The following is a 16,807-nucleotide window of genomic DNA, read 5'->3' on the forward strand; positions in this document are numbered from 1 at the left end:
TAATGCAGTATAAAAAATACTTTGCTTCACAGTTTGACACTTTCATGCAGCTTAGCACTTTAAGTGCATTTCCCAAAGTAAGACACTGAAAATGCATAGAGATTGTAAGGCCCTTGGCAAGCTGTAATCAGACTCAAAACATTAACCCCCTAGGTTCAGAACAATTACAGTAGAACTCTATGCACTTTGTGCATGCTTGCAGGTGATAAGCAAGAATTTAAGACAAAGATAATGCTCTATTTTGGCACATTGCAAGGCAAAAATCTACTTGGGGCTGTCTATAATAGATAGAGTTGCCCTTCCAGTCCAGCAGCACTTCTTGGGGGGAGGGGAAGGGAGGGGGAGGAGAGGCATTCTGGTGAATATCACTGCACAACTTTCTGGTCTGCCCATAGCCTTTTTAACAAGCCCCTTCTGTGCCTCTTGGGGACTTTTATCAGGGCAACATCCTCCAACATAAGAGAAACTTGAAGAGATGCAGCAATTATTAATCTGCCCCATGGAAACACTCAGTCCTAATGCCCAAACCTGTTGCCCACCCACCCAGCCATCTGACCATCACACCAACAGCCTAGGATTAGAACAGTGTTACTACACAAAGGGGAAAATAGAAGTGGGAGGTGTCCTACCATTTTCAAATTTTCCCAGACTGGCAAGAGGCTATTGGATCATATTCCAAAATTGAGGGGAAAGTAATATTTTATTTTTGTGGCCATGGAGACTTGAATTACTACAATAAATATTGGTTCTTTTTCTCAGTTCCTATACCTGATGCCACAGAGTCTCCAAGGACTATTATCAGTTGCAGAATGCAGAGCAGGTAAGGAAGACCAAGGATGAAATGAATATGGAACTCTTGTTGGCATCCCAGAAGAAGGAATAAAAAAAACAAACAAACCACACAGAGTGATGGAAGTTCTCCTTGCTGAAAGAGAGAAGGACAGAAACTTAGTCATGCAAAAACAGGATTGATGGAGAACATGTTGCCATAGTCTTCTGGCCAAGCAACCCAACCCAGCTAGGTCCTGCAGCTCATAGAGTCATAGAATATCAGGGTTGGAAGGGACTTCAGGAGGTCATCTAGTCCAACAGCCTCCTCAAAGCAGGACCAATCCCCAACTAAATGGAGAAAAATGTGTATGGGGAGCAGCATTATCCTTCCGTTCTCCCTTCCACAGGATACTCAAAACAGTTAATACTGGGACTCTCCTTCACTCCTACAACCACAAATGATGGCTTCTTCCCACACCATTCAACACTCTGCAGCAAAGGCAACAGGCAGAAATCTCACATCTAGATGTGTGCGTGCCCAGTGCAGCACAAATGTGTGCACTCAGCACTTGTAGGCAAGTGTTTCACATCCTTATGGTACCATGTTGTGGTTTAGGATGCAATGGATATCAAGACTTGGCAGTTTTGTTATGTTTATTATTTGCACTACTTGATGTTCATTAAGGATTTTTGACAAAAGTTCACTGAAGTTTCATAATTTATGACATATCCCACAAACCTAATAAAATGCTCTTCCCAAACACTGTTGTATAAATCACTTAAAAGCAAAATAAAACTTCTATTTCATTAAAGCCATGAACACAGAATAATGAAGCCATACAACAATGCATAATAAAACTACATTTCAGCTCCTAACCTCAAATTAGGAGCACAGGGCATGGCTGAGGATATGCTACAGTTTGCAGAGACAGCCCCTCTGGCTGTTCATAACACTGTGAAAGTCTCAGTACCTTTCCCTTCCATCCCTCAGTGAAGCTTTTTCCCTTGCTCTCACAGCTACTGGGCAGAATACAAGTAGTCATCATGAGGCAGGTTGCTCAGCAGCTCTGTTAGTTAAAAATGGTTGGTTTTGTTTAATATGTTCAAGAAGGTATTTTAATTATGTATTTTTGAAGTAATGTTAAGTAAATCACTGGCTTCAATAGAATTTAATATGGAGTATATGAACTATGACCCTTGGACTCTATCTCTGTAAGCAAACTTATTTACAACTTAGACACTGGAGTCCTCTGGCTCAAACCGGACTGAACCAGTTTTTCCCAGCAGAGCCAACCCCCAACATTCTATTCCCTCCAAACTTTTTCCACTTGAGAGATTATATAAGATCTTGTTCAGCGTCTGCTTGGGCCTGCCCATTCCAGCAGCAGCGAGTGCATGGTCGGGTCTGCCCAACTCTCCAGAGCTGGAGAGAAGAGTACCATCTATCCCGCAGCAAGATTGAGGAAGGAGAAGCTTGCCATCACTATCCCCACGACAGCGAACTGAATCCTTTTCACCTGTGGAGGGTCCTGCTTTCTTGGTGTCCATCAGCCAAGAGGGTTTCCCAGCCTGCAACAAAATCCAGCAGTTGTCGGGACTCCCCAGCGGTCCTCCTCAAAGGCTTCAAATTAGCCAGAGAGTAGAAGATCCTGGGCTTCGTGTCCGTGCATAATGTCCATTGCGCCTAAATTGTAGGAAAGGTTTCTGTATTGGGGTTTCATTTATTTTATTTTTTTGAGTGCAAAGGGAGGTTTTGTGGGTCTGAGCTTCAAGCTCCTAGAGCCAGTCACTGAATGACTGTACAATTCAGTTTGTGTTTCTTCCCCGTCCCACATTTTCTGTACCTTTACCCTGAATACACCTACCTTTGTTTGCACCATATTACCTTGTCTTTTCTTCATTTTTATTACATCACACAGTGTGGGAAGATCACCCTTATTGTAAGCTAAATCCACTGGTGACAGACACAGAAGGGAGCCGCGTCTGCTCTTCAGAGAAAAGGGGCTTTCCTTTTCTATCTTTCCCCCTACCATTTCTCAAGTATTTTCTCTCCAAAGTGTTGCCTTACTCCCCTTGGGGTAACAGCCCCCAGTCTTATCATGACAGTGCCATCTCCCTCTCGCCCTTTCAAACAAACTCCAGTCATTCTGCAGTTGCTCAGGGTACAGTTGGACAGGTCCTTTCTCCTAACCAAGTACCCAGTAAATGGCTTCATAAGCCAGAAAAGCAGAGGGTCAGACAGGTCCCCACAATAGGAGTAGGTATCACAATATCATTAGTGTCCATAGTGGTGCTGGAAGCAAAAATTCCATTTTTCATTAATTACACAGGCACAGGTGTCAAATGATTCTAGCATTATGGACGTTTCCTGGACACCCCACATTAATGTTGCTAAACCTGAGTGATCAGCCAGGTGATCAGCTTAGAAGCACAGTGGCTGACGTTCAAAGCTCTTGGATGTGCACTTGCAAATAATACACAGACTCTGATGTGGATGCAAGTGCCAGGACAATGGTGCAAAGCAGTGTTTCCTCTATGCTGGCAGCAGTTTGAAAATGGCACTGGCTTGCAAGAAACAATCATGGGGATGCCAGAAGAACCACCATGAAAATATTAGTTTGACCCCAGTTCCCAGAATGCCAGTGGCTTCTGGTAGGTATTTCCACCAGAGGAAAAACCCTTAATACAGAGATACCAGCAATGGGACAAAGCATTGAAGATACTTGCCCAGAATGTGGAGTGCTTTTTTTTTTTCCCCAGCAAGTGAGTGCTATGTGTACACACTGATTTATAGGGATTTAGATAAAAAGCCAGCCATGTGATCAGTTATTTCCCCATAGTTATTCCACAATACTGTGTGCACAAACCTTTGTTCTGGAAAAAACTTGTGCAGAACAAAACATGTGCAGGCAAGCCTGTATGTAAGCAGATCATGATATTACATTTGTCAGTTACACAGAAAACAATGTTAGGGTTCAATTTGGGTCTCAGTCTTCTCATAGGAAGTCATTGACAAAACTCCCAGTGCTTTCAGGATAAAGCACCTTGTCCCTCCCATTCCTTCTGCTGTCAAACTTACAGATATTCTTGTTTTGATTAATGGATGGGCTCTTTTAAATTTTGTTTCTATAGAAACAGGTTTGAATAGAGGAAGTATCTTGGAATTACATAGGATACTGGTTTAGGTTTACAGAGAGCAGGCAAATATGCCAAGCACCCACAAGTCTCCTGGCCCTCATCATTATTTTTGGAGGGAGACCCAAATGCAGGCAATCCAGTACCCTAAGCACACCATAATATGAAATACCTGTAGTCCCATCCCACAGCCTTGCACACATGCTTGGGGGCTAGCTCTGACTTGGAGTGCAAGGGCAGCAGCTTGGTACCACCACCTCCCCCACCACCAGGAGCAGACGGCAACTCTACCTCTTAGAGCAGAGGTGGGCAAACTATAGCCCATGGGACTCTCCTGCCCGGCTCTTGAGCTCCCTGCCGGGGAGGCTAGCCCCTGGCCCCTCCCCTGCTGTCCCCCCTCCCCCGCAGCCACTCTGGCAACATGACTGGACTTTTAGCAGCCTGGGCAGCAGTGCTGACTGGAGCCACCAGGGTCCCTTTTTGACCAGGCATTCTAGTAAAAAAAACCAGACACCTGGCAACCCTACTAGTAGTGCGGTGAACATGGAGACAAAGATAACAGTTTGGGCTAGATCCAAAGGCCAGTAAGTGAAGGCCATTTTTCCATTGACTTTCATAGACTCTAGGACTGGAAGGGACCTCAAGAGGTCATCGAGCTAAGTTCCCTGCCCTCATGGCAGGACCAAATACTGTCTAGATCAGGGGTCAGCAACCTTTCAGAAGTGGTTTGCCGAGTCTTCATTTATTCACTCTAATTTAAGGTTTCACGTGCCAGTAATACATTTTAACATTTTTAGAAGGTCTCTTTCTATAAGTCTATAATATATAACTAAACTATTGTTGTATGTAAAGTAAATAAGGTTTTTAAAATGTTTAAGAAGCTTCATTTAAAATTAAATTAAAATGCAGATCTCCCTGACTGGTGGCCAGGACCTGCTCAGTGTGAGTGCCACTGAAAATCAGCTCACGTGCCGCCTTCGGCACCTGTGCCATAGGTTGCCTATTCCTGGTCTAGACCATCCCTGATAGACATTTATCTAACCTACTCTTAAATATCTCCAGAGATGGAGATTGCACAACCTCTCTAGGCAATTTATTCCAGTGTTTAACCACCCTGCCAGTTAGGAACTTTTTTCTAATGTCCAACCTAAACCTCCCTTGCTGCAGTTTAAGCCCATTGCTTCTTGTTCTATCCTTAGAGGCTAAGGTGAACAAGTTTTCTCCCTCCTCCTTATGAAACCCTTTTAGATACCTGAAAACTGCTATCATGTCCACTTTCAGTCTTCTCTTTTCCAAACTAAACAAACCCAATTCTTTCAGCCTTCCTTCATACGTCATGTTATGTAGACTTTTATTCATTCTTGTTGCTCTTCTCTGGACCCTCTCCAATTTCTCCACATCTTTCTTGAAATGCGGTGCCCAGAACTGGACACAATACTCCAGTTGAGGCCTAACCAGCTCTGAGTAGAGCGGAAGAATGACTTCTCGTGTCTTGCTCACAACACACCTGTTAATGCATTCCAGAATCATGCTTTCTTTTTTTGCAACAGCATCACACTGTTGACTCATATTTAGCTTGTGGTCCACTATAACCCCTAGATCCCTTTCTGCCGTACTCCTTCCTAGACAGTCTCTTTCCATTCTGTATGTGTGAAACGGATTGTTCCTTCCTAAGTGGAGCACTTTGCATTTGTCTTTATTAAACTTCATCCTGTTTACCTCAGACCATTTCTCTAATTTGTCCAGATCATTTTGAATTATGACCCTATCCTCCAAAGCAGTTGCAATCCCTCCTAGTTTGGTATCATCTGCAAACTTAATAAGTGTACTTTCTATGCCAATATCTAAGTCGTTGATGAAGATATTGAACAGAGCTGGTCCCAAAACAGACCCCTGCAGAACCTCACTTGTTATACCTTTCCAGCAGGATTGGGAACCATTAATAACTTCTCTCTGAATACAGTTATCCAGCCAGTTATGCACCCACCTTATAGTAGCCCCATCTAAGTTGTATTTGCCTAGTTTATTGATAAGAATATCATACAAGATCGTACCAAATGCCTTACTAAAGTCTAGGTATACCACATCCACTGCTTCTCCCTTATCCACAAGACTTGTTATCCTATCAAAGAAAGCTATCAGATTGGTTTGACATGATTTGTTCTTTAATAGGCTTTGGATAAGGCCCAATGTTCGGGCAAGAGTTCGTATGGTGGTGTACATGTTTTTCATGGATAAGTCCATTATTACTGAAAGCAAATGTTGGCTAGGGGCACTAAATGCTCCTTATTTCCCTTCTCCTTATTTCTTTGACTAGAAAGTACTTTCATTTAACAACTCTGAAGAAGAGGCCCTCTAACAATTCTATAGGTTGTACTGCTTATCTCCCAATACTTCACAGCAGCATCAAGTTCTGATTTTTTACTTAAATCCACCACTTCTAGTCAACTTCCTAGCCTGTATATGTACCGCACAAGGTAAGGAACATTCAAAACTACCACAAGAAAACATTGAGAGAGAGACAAAATTATAGTCAAATTTAAAATCCCAAAATGAAAGATTACTGTTTTACAAATGGACCTCATGAACTTGGAAGGATTGATGGGGAACATGCCTTCACCAAAATGGCAACATAACTAAATATACCTAAACTAGAATTAGATTGATTAGACAAAAATTGGTGAAAATAGTGATTTTAAAGCAGTGGTTCTCAAACTTTTGTACTGGTGACCCTTTTACATAGCACACCTCTGAGTGCAATCCCTCCCCCCTTATATATTAAAAATACTTTATATTTAACACTATTATAAATACTGGAGGTGAAGCAGGATTTGTGGTGGAGGCCGACAGCTCACGACACCCCCGCACACACACACACACGTAAAAACCTCACAACCCCCTGTTTGAAAACCCCTGTTTTAAAGGCTAAGCAGAACTGCTATTAACATTATGTTAAAAGGAAGATTATTGGCCTAGCTACTTATCTCTTTCTTTGTTCTTGGTTACAGAGAGATCAATTCACCACCTCCAGGAGGCCTAGGTACTCTGTGTGCCCTAACTCTTCTACCAGTCTTGGAGCTAGAGCATGAAGCACTATAGCAGCTGTGCACAGCAGCCTCACATGTTTCACTGGACACTGAAGGATCAGTTTACTAAAACAGGGTAAAAGAAAAATACTTAACACCTTCATTGAAATAGCACAACATAGTAATAAATAAACAATTACGTTATGTCAGCATTGCCATTCAGGTGTCATGTCACACATTGTAACTGCGCCTGTCCAAGAGCAACTGTGGAGCTCTGTTCTCAGCTCCCTTCAGCATTGCACCTGCAAGAATAAGGTGGTGTGGGGTCTTTGGACTTAAGCTGAAACAATTATTGGAATAAACCATTGGCTTTCAATAGTGATATTAGTGGAACTTGAACCCTGGAAACTCTCAGAATACCATTACAGTGCTGTGACTGAATCTATCCCTGTATTCACACCCTACACATTGTAATAATCTTTGTACAAAATATGCCTTGTGAGGTATCATTTGAAAACTAATAACTCACTGGTCAATAATATCATGGTGAAATGTGTGTAGCAACATTATATGTAAAGTTATGAATTTCCCTCAAATGATGTTGGTAGCCCATGTTCAAACCCACATAGTCCGGCGTAGGCAGGAATGGTTAAGTAGGTCTATCTTAAACAAAGGAATTTGTGTTTATCTCAATTTACATATAATTAGTAAACAAGTTTCTAGATATGGCAAGAGGGAGAAAAGGCAAATCTGCATGTTAGCATACACAGGGAATAAGAAAGAGCATGGGGGCACCTTTAGCCCTAGACTCCCATTGTTTTCTTTACTGTTTGAATAAACTTTGCTTTGAGGGGTAATCCTTTAAAATCCACTTCAAAGGGTAACTGGACTATAAAAATGAAGGGCCAAAAAACCCCAAAAACAAAAACAAACAAACAAAAAACCCCTCCACCCCACCAAGGTCTTTCTCTCTCACCTTCACCTAAAAAGACAAAGGAACCAACCCTTTGACTTTGACAGGAGAGCCTGACCTAAGAATTTGGTCAGCCATGTTGCTGTGAACCTGTGGTAAGTATTTTACTTTGAACCAAGTCCAGTTTGTTACATTTTGGTTACTAGATAGTGTTTTATCTTCATTTCTCTTGTAACCATTTCTGACTTTAATGCCTTATACATGTACTCACTTAAGACCTCTCTCTTTGTAGTTAAATAAATAATCTTGCTTTTTTTGTAAAATCTGACCCAGTCCAGTGCTGCATTTAAACTCAGCTGTTTGGTAACTCCAGTTAAAGTAGCTAACTGTTGAATATTGACCCTGTACAGGGGCAATAGACCTTTAATATCTAAATTTGTCGATGAGAGGGCTGTACAATGCAGAACACATTGACACTCAGGGTGTAACCTGTCTGTTAATAGGCTGTGAACAGCCCTTGTTGGGAGCAAACAGAAAAGCATTGTGAAGTACCCAAGGATGAGGGACAGGCAGTGACAACCCCTCATTGGTCTGGATTGCACCTGGAAAGTGACAGGCAGTTGACAAGTAAATTTCCGTAAGGTTACAATGTTAAGAAGTTTTTTCAGCATGCTCCTTGTGTGTGTATTCTATCAGATATCCACTGTGCATTCCTTCAGCTCTTTGTATGTCACCAACACTTTGCTTTATCCAGTCTGCCATTTTCAAGGGGTTAACAGGTCATATTTCATATCTTCTGTCGCTGATTTGATTGGTATATCTCCAGTTTTATAACTATCTCCTAGAACTGGAAGGGACCTCGAAAGGTCATCGAGTCCAGCCCCCTGCCTTTGCTAGCAGGACCAATTTTTGCCCCAGATCCCTAAGTGGCCCCCTCAAGGATTGAACTCACAAGTTTACTTTTACCCTGTTTTTCATAAAAGCAGCAAAGAGTCTTGTAGCACCTTATAGATTAACAGACATTTTGGAGCATGAGCTTTCGTGGGTGAATACCCACTTCGTTGGATGCATGTCATGTCTATGTATTCCTTTTTCATGTCTATGCATTCCTTCTTCAGATCCTGATGTAGCTAGTCTTTTTTTCCCCCTGATCTGAGATGATTCCTCATCCCCTACCTACTCTCCTTCATAGTCCAAGGCAACTTTCTGCCCTCCCCCCACTGTCAGTGTCAATGTTCAGCCTCGTTTCAGCTGGGGTCATCCACAGTCTTCTACCTAGCCTGCTCCTACATCACAACCTCACCAACTTCAGCCAGACACTAGCACTCAGCAGCCCCCAGCCTCACATGCTTTGCTCAGACCATCATACTCCAACCTAGACCAGGCACTAGCTCGAGCCCCCTTCTTTCTTTCCAGTAATTTTATGGTGTAGCAGATGCAGTATGAGAGTCTATGACTGCCACCTACCTCATTTTTTTCATAAGCAAAAACCTACATCCTCTTTCCCAGTCCTGTATCCTTAAAAAGCAAAGTAATGTTTTTTTAATGCTACCCTACTCTCACCAATCCTTTCAGACTATTTTCTTTCACCTTGAGGAGTTTCCATTCTTCATAAAGAATCTTTCTTTGTGTAATTCTCCTTGCATTGCCACAGCAGATTCTCAACTGTTTCTTGGACTTTGCATGATCGCACAACCTGTCTTTGTGCTCATTTAGTAAATATAAATTACTTTTCTGGTCACAGTGACCTGTTAGCACTCTAAATATAGGTCACTTTACATCCCAATTAGCATACAGAATGGAGAGCAGAGACAACTCCCCTAGCCTCCCCTGCATGAAAGATGGAACAGGAAGACATCTCAATTTGCATACGGAATGGAGAGCCAAGAACCACACTGAATTCTGGGACCAGAATAAAAGCAGGGAAGCACTGCATCATGGGAATCTCTGCTCCAGATGCTAATGAACCTATGTCTGCACACACCCAGCTCAGCAATTATCAGACCAATTTTAGTAATGAATCCTTAATTGATATCCAAATACTGAAGCTGCCTAGTTGCATTGTGAGCTCCCTGGAAGAAAACACCACCCATAGCCAAGAGTGATCAGCTCCTTTTGTCTAGTCTAAAGAAAATCCTTGAGTTATCAGCCTTACCTATAAACAAATCTATTGTTCTCCCTTGAACAATTGTATTTTCTCTACAAAAATCCCTACTCACTCTCCAGTCAGGGTTCTGATGCTTAGATCCAAACTCTGCATCAGTTCCACTAGGACTCCATCTTCTCCTGACTGATCGTGCTGGGGACTCTGCCTGCCTCCTGCCCTCAGGACCCTCAACTATCAACATCATTTGGGAACCCCGACCAGTTCAAGCTTCAGGGAGTGGTGAGATCCCCTTTTCTCTCTCTCTTTTCATTTTTCCTGTCTACCTTAGGTATTAACCTTTAATAATGTAGGTTATGTTGGTTTAGCCCTCCTTGTGTAGTTATCACCAGTATTCAATAAATAACTTGTATGGTTAAGCTGGTTGCTTCTCTCTCTCTTGCTGAACCTTACTCTTTTGTGTTTTTAGCTTCCCCCATTTACTCTGCAGCAACGCTGCTTTTACCTAAGCTAAAGATCCCTGCAGTGCCCAAAATACTGTGGGGTTTGCTCATCAAGTAGGTTACTGCCAGTACAGTTGTGTTGTGAAGGTGGGAATAGGGACGTGCTGAATCTGGGACACATAAGGGCCATGCTAATATCTAGCTGGGCATTTCAGCAGGCCTGACCAGCCCAGTGTACCCCAAGTGATTATTGTTATAACCGATATCTAAAAGGTGTCATGTACTGTGTTATTGGAAAGCTCATAACTCAGTAGTTAATATCATTGTGTAATGTAGGTGCAAGCAAAGCTATGGACCTACAGTGAAATTGTAATTTTTAAACTGTCTTTGCCAGTCAAACAGAAGTTACCCCACCTTAAACAAAGGAAAGTGATTTCTCCACTAGGCACTTACTTCCAAAGTTCTTTGAAAGACAATGAGAATGGATATACATATTAGATAAAGCTAGTAAGCTAACAAGTGTGTGTGGGGGAAAATATACAGCGTGACTATACCCAAGCAAAGAAAATAAACTTTATCTAAGCTATAAAGAAAGGGGGGAGAGTGTCTAATAACAAGCAATTGAATCAACTGGTTGAATATGATATTAGTGTATCATGTCCAGTCTTTTATGAGTGCCCATACCACGCTTGTGATTAATATTGTGAAATGTGTATGTTAACACTATATAGGAATTATGAATACTCATTAATATTATGCTTTAAAGTGTGAACAAGGGAATGAACAGTCCCACCCAGACAGTAAGTTGGGCAGCTATTTACCTGTCTCCTATGTAAATTATGCATGGTAGCATCAAAACAATGGAAGCCTTATTTACATTGAAATCATACAGGAGATGGGAAACACATATGAAGGGGAAACAGCATGATGTCATCCTGCCTCTTGAAACAAAGTAATTGAACTTTGTTTGATATAAACAAGTACAGAAGCCATCTTTAGCATGCAACACTAGACAGAAACAAGAGAACAGAACTCTAGCAAGCTGAGAAGGGGGGTAGGCATTGAAGTCTCTGGAACTGAGTATTGGTGAGAAACCTTCTTAGGCAAAGAAACCTTCTTTCACCTAAGGCAGCAGTTCTCAAACTTCATTGCACCGCGACCCCCTTCTGACAACAAAAATTACTATGTGACCCCAGGAGGGGGTATTGAAACCTGAGACCACCTAAGCGGGGTGGGGGAGTGGGGGGACCCAAGCCCCACCACCTTGGGCTTCAGCTTTGGCCCTGGGCGGCGAGGCTTGGGCTTTGGCCCCAGGCCCCAGCAAGTCTAATGCCAGCCTTGGGGACCCCATTAAAACAGGATTGTGATCCACTTTGGGGTACCAACCCCCGGTTTGAGAACCAGCACCACTGACCTAAAGAAAAAAGGGAAGCCCATGGCTGATATTTTTGTGGAAGGCCCTGACTGAGGGAAAGTCAGCCAGGGCTGGGATAAAGAATGACTAGTAAGAGAAACCATCTTAAACAAAGCCTTGCTAAGTTAAGCTTTAGACCTATAGAAGCATATTTTGTTTTGTTTACTTATAACTCTGTCTTCATTCCTTATATTTGAATTCACTTAATCCTACGCCTGTTCTGCTAATAAATGTATTTCATTTTTACCACAAACCATCTAAGTGCTGTGTTTAAAGAGTATATTTACCCCATTTAGGTTAATAAGGTGTGATGTGGTTTTATCTCTTTACAGGAACAATGAACCTTGTTTCTCTGAGATGTCTAGGAAAGGGCTGAACACTTCAGGGCACATAGTTTTCATAGAATCATAGAAATGGAAGGGAATTTGAGGGGTCATCTAGTCCTGTCCCCTGCACTCAAGGCAGGACTAAGTATTATCTAGATCATCCCTGACGGGTGTTTGTCCAACCTACTCTTAGAAATCCCCAATGATGGAGATTCCACAACTTCCCTAGGCAATTTATTCCGGTGCTTAACCACCCTGACAGTTAGGGAGTTTTTCCTAATGTCCAACCTAAACCGCCCTTGCTGCAGTTTAAGCCCATTGCTTCTTGTCCTGTCCTCAGAGGTTAAGAACAACATTTTTTCTCCCTCCTTCTTGTAACAACCTTTTATGTATTTGAAAACTGTTATGTCCCCTCTCAGTCTTCTCTTCTTCAGACTAAACAAACCCAATTCCTTCAATCTTCCCTCATAGGTCATGTTTTCTAGACCTTTAATCATTTTTGTTGCTCTTCTCTGGACTTTCTCCAATTTGTCCACATCTTTCCTGAAATGTGGTGCCCAGAACTGGACACAATACTTCAGTTGAGGCCTAATCAGTGCCGAGTAGAATGGAATTACTTCTCGTGTCTCGATTATAATACTCCTGCTAACATATCCCAGAATTATATTTGCTTTTTTTGCAACAGCGTTACACTGTTGACTCATATTTAGCTTATGATTCACTATGACCCCAAAATCCCTTTCCGCAGTACTCCTTCCTAGGCAGTCATTTCACATTTTGTATGCATGGAACTGATTGTTCTTTAACAAAGTGGAGTACTTTGCATTTGTCCTTATTGAATTTTATCCTATTTACTTCGGACTATTTCTCCAGTTTATCCAGATAAACTGCAACCCCTCCCAGCTTGGTATTGTCCACAAACTTTATAAGTGTACTCTCTATGCCATTATCTAAATCACTGATGAAGATATTTAGCAGAACCAGACCCAGAACCGATCCCTGGGGACCCCACTTGTTATGCCCTTCCAGCATGACTATGAGCTACTGATAACTACTCTCTGGGAATGGTTTTCCAACCAGTTATGCACTCACCTTGTAGTAGCTCCATCTAGATTGTTTTGAGGAAGTCAGGACTGGGAGTATGTGGCTGTAATTAAGACTAGTAGATGGCAGAGTGTTACTATTGCTGCATAGATCAGAGCTGCTAGACCAGTGATACCAGACACTTCTGTGTTCTTGGGGAACCAGGGTGCAGTATCCAGCCTGACTCATGAAAGACACCACCACACCCCCCAGCCTCTGCTTAAACCAAAACCCATCAGAGAAAAAAACTTGCAGAGAGCAGGGAAGGGTGTTGGGAGACACACCTAGACCCCTCCTGACAAGGGTGACAAGATTAAGACATCCCCATTAGCATACAGAATGGAGAGCAGAGACAACTCCCCTAGCCTCCCCTGCATGAAAGATGGAACAGGAAGACATCTCAATTTGCATACGGAATGGAGAGCCAAGAACCACACTGAATTCTGGGACCAGAATAAAAGCAGGGAAGCACTGCATCATGGGAATCTCTGCTCCAGATGCTAATGAACCTATGTCTGCACACACCCAGCTCAGCAATTATCAGACCAATTTTAGTAATGAATCCTTAATTGATATCCAAATACTGAAGCTGCCTAGTTGCATTGTGAGCTCCCTGGAAGAAAACACCACCCATAGCCAAGAATGATCAGCTCCTTTTGTCTAGTCTAAAGAAAATCCTTGAGTTATCAGCCTTACCTATAAACAAATCTATTGTTCTCCCTTGAACAATTGTATTTTCTCTACAAAAATCCCTACTCACCCTCCAGTCAGGGTTCTGATGCTTAGATCCAAACTCTGCATCAGTTCCACTAGGACTCCATCTTCTCCTGACTGATCGTGCTGGGGACTCTGCCTGCCTCCTGCCCTCAGCTACCAGCATCATCTGGGAACCCCGACCAGTTCAAGCTTCAGGGAGTGGTGAGATCCCCTTTTCTCTCTCTCTCTCTCTTTTCATTTTTCCTGTCTACCTTAGGTATTAACCTTTAATAATGTAGGTTATGTTGGTTTAGCCCTCCTTGTGTAGTTATCACCAGTATTCAATAAATAACTTGTATGGTTAAGCTGGTTGCTTCTCTCTCTCTTGCTGAACCTTACTCTTTTGTGTTTTTAGCTTCCCCCATTTACTCTGCAGCAACGCTGCTTTTACCTAAGCTAAAGATCCCTGCAGTGCCCAAAATACTGTGGGATTTGCTCATCAAGTAGGTTACGGCCAGTACAATTGTGTTGTGAAGGTGGGAATAGGGACGTGCTGAATCTGGGACACATAAGGGTAACAGCTTGAAAGTGCTGCCTGACCCAGTCCTTGGAGCCCAGGGGCATATAAGGAGAGTCAGCTTGAAAGTGCTGCTTCATCCATCCCAGTGAGTCCAGGGACATATAAGGGGTCAGCTTGACAGTGCTGATTGACCCGGTCCGCTCAGACTTACTCTGTTAATGTATGTGTGGGTGGGTGTGTTCATCCGGTTCTTGGGCTGGAGAAACATAGCTCCATTGGGAGGGGACTTGTAGAAGGGAGAAGCAGAGCTCCATATGAACACAAAAAGTGACACAAGCAGTACATTGACAGAATTACAGAATCCCCTTCCCCAGAAAAGTAACCCGAATAAATGAGCATACCCCAAAGTAAGGGGCAAATCTGGTAACACCAGGGCTGTCTACCACACACAGACACGCATGATGTAAAAACCTGATAGTAGGGAGCAGTCCAGTCTGGGAGCTACAGTACCAAAGCATTGTGGGGCACACAGAGCAGGCAGTGGCATAGCCCCTCCTTGACCTGGATTTTCACCCCAATCCAACTGGTCACTTATTCCATACTGCTGTTTTCAAGGGATTAGTATCTCCTAACTTTACATCTTCATCTACTGATTTGAGAATTATAAAATAATAATATGCTTGCTTTCTACTCATCTTTCCGTTTTAATGTTTCCAGCTCTGAGCCTGCCAACCTACCCCCTTCTACTTTCAACTTCTGGGCTTTATAGTGGGAATCATAGCCCTTTCCCAGCTGGGCTTCATTCTCATTATCCCTGGCCCTCCCTCTCTTGGTGACACCAGGTAAACCTAATTGGCCTCTCAAGGGCTAATGTGGGGTGAACACCCCATCATGCTGCCCTTTTGGTAATATGTTGGTGTAACTTTTTCCTTTGCTGTTATAGTAGGATCACCAGTAAAGGAACAAGACCTGGCAAACTTGTCCCAGTATCTATCTATTTTGGGTATTGCTTTTAGCTTTCCCTTTGGTTACAGGCTTACAACAGTGTAGAAAAATATATAGTCTTGGCCACTAAATCTAGATTCTTATTAAACAAGTACAAAAGGAGAGGGATAGTCAAAATTCCTCCAAGACAATGACTCATTGGGCTGATGTGATTAAGGCATGTCAGTTTCATAGACAAGGGTACACAAGGGAGTGATGTGATCTGCCCTAACCCAATGGATCAGGTACCCATTTGCAGGTAAGTGAACAAGAGGTAGCCTTTTAGTGTGCGATCGAGCAAGACTCGAATCCACAACCTGGCAGTCCATCATCTCAACCTCTGAGCCACTACAACTCTAGGAAAGAGAAGAAATAAGATGGAGAGGGAAAATGACACACAGGGGTGGCCATGGTGGAGGGGTTGACAATGTCTCACACCCCAGGTGGTGATGGCATCTGGGTCCCACTTGCTCTCTGGCCTGGGTTGGTCAGGACATTTCTCAGCATCAGGATGACAAAGGGCCAACAATGTTACAGTAGATCCCAAGGTCCCAGGAAATGGTGTCAGTGGTAGCCCCTTGATGGTAAAGCTCAGTTCTTCCCATTTACCCATCTCCCAGCCAGTAGCTGTCAGACAGTTTTCACCCCCAAAGTAATTTCTTTTAAGGAGCCCTCCTCCTATTATTTTGTCCACCAACTAGGCCTGACTTTTGACATACCAATTTTGGTTCATTGATTTTCGGTCCCACACTTCTCTTGTTTACCAGACATGATCTTAACACAGTCCTTGAGTTCTATAAGTAGGCCATTTTATTTGAATTAATTTAATCTTTTTGTTTCCCTTTTGCACCTTTTTGTATTAACATTTATTGTCATCGATTTTTGCAACACTTTGTGAAATTTTACTTACTTTTTACAACCTATCTCACAATTAGGGTAAATTTGTGGGCCCAATTATTACAACATTAGGTAGTTACACTATAGGGAATTGCTACGTGGGACAAGATTCTGATGCCCTTATACACACTTAACAGTAAGTTCTTGACAAATACTCTCCTTGAAGTTAATGAGACCATTTGTAATATAGTGCTGATCCATAATGATTACTTGGTAGGTAATATTGTAAAGGTAGTTCAATTGTTAAAAGAGCTTACCTTATGTTTGGATGTTTTTTATTGAAATGGGTTTTGCTACATTTTCTTTGGAATTGAATTTAATAGTGTTTACTGATAGTTAATGAAGCTTTCTATCTGGTAATGATATAAATCCCTATCTTCAGAAGCTGTCTCTGATTTTGCACCCACAAGTAATTGTATTTATAAGTTGGAGGCATCCAGTAACAGTGGATGTGCTTCCTAGTTTTATCTAAGTGCCTGACTGAACCTCCAAATC

General features: G+C 42.4%; 1 protein-coding gene across 2 annotated transcripts in view; it reads left to right on the top strand.

Moving 5' to 3' along the window:
• Positions 1-788: 788 nt before the first annotated feature.
• GCNT1 (glucosaminyl (N-acetyl) transferase 1) overlaps positions 789-16,807 on the top strand; it is a 58,969-nt gene continuing 42,950 nt past the window's right edge. Inside the window, exons 1-2 of one of the 2 annotated variants that reach the window (XM_045022110.1) lie at positions 789-820; positions 6,915-7,068. The gene's annotated coding sequence lies outside the window, so the exon portion shown is untranslated. Of the gene's footprint in view, positions 821-6,914; positions 7,069-15,654; positions 15,675-16,807 lie in introns of those variants that run through there. The other variant, XM_045022111.1, reaches the window with a different exon arrangement.

Source organism: Mauremys mutica, chromosome 6, assembly GCF_020497125.1.
Source record: "Mauremys mutica isolate MM-2020 ecotype Southern chromosome 6, ASM2049712v1, whole genome shotgun sequence".
Taxonomy (NCBI): domain Eukaryota; kingdom Metazoa; phylum Chordata; order Testudines; family Geoemydidae; genus Mauremys; species Mauremys mutica.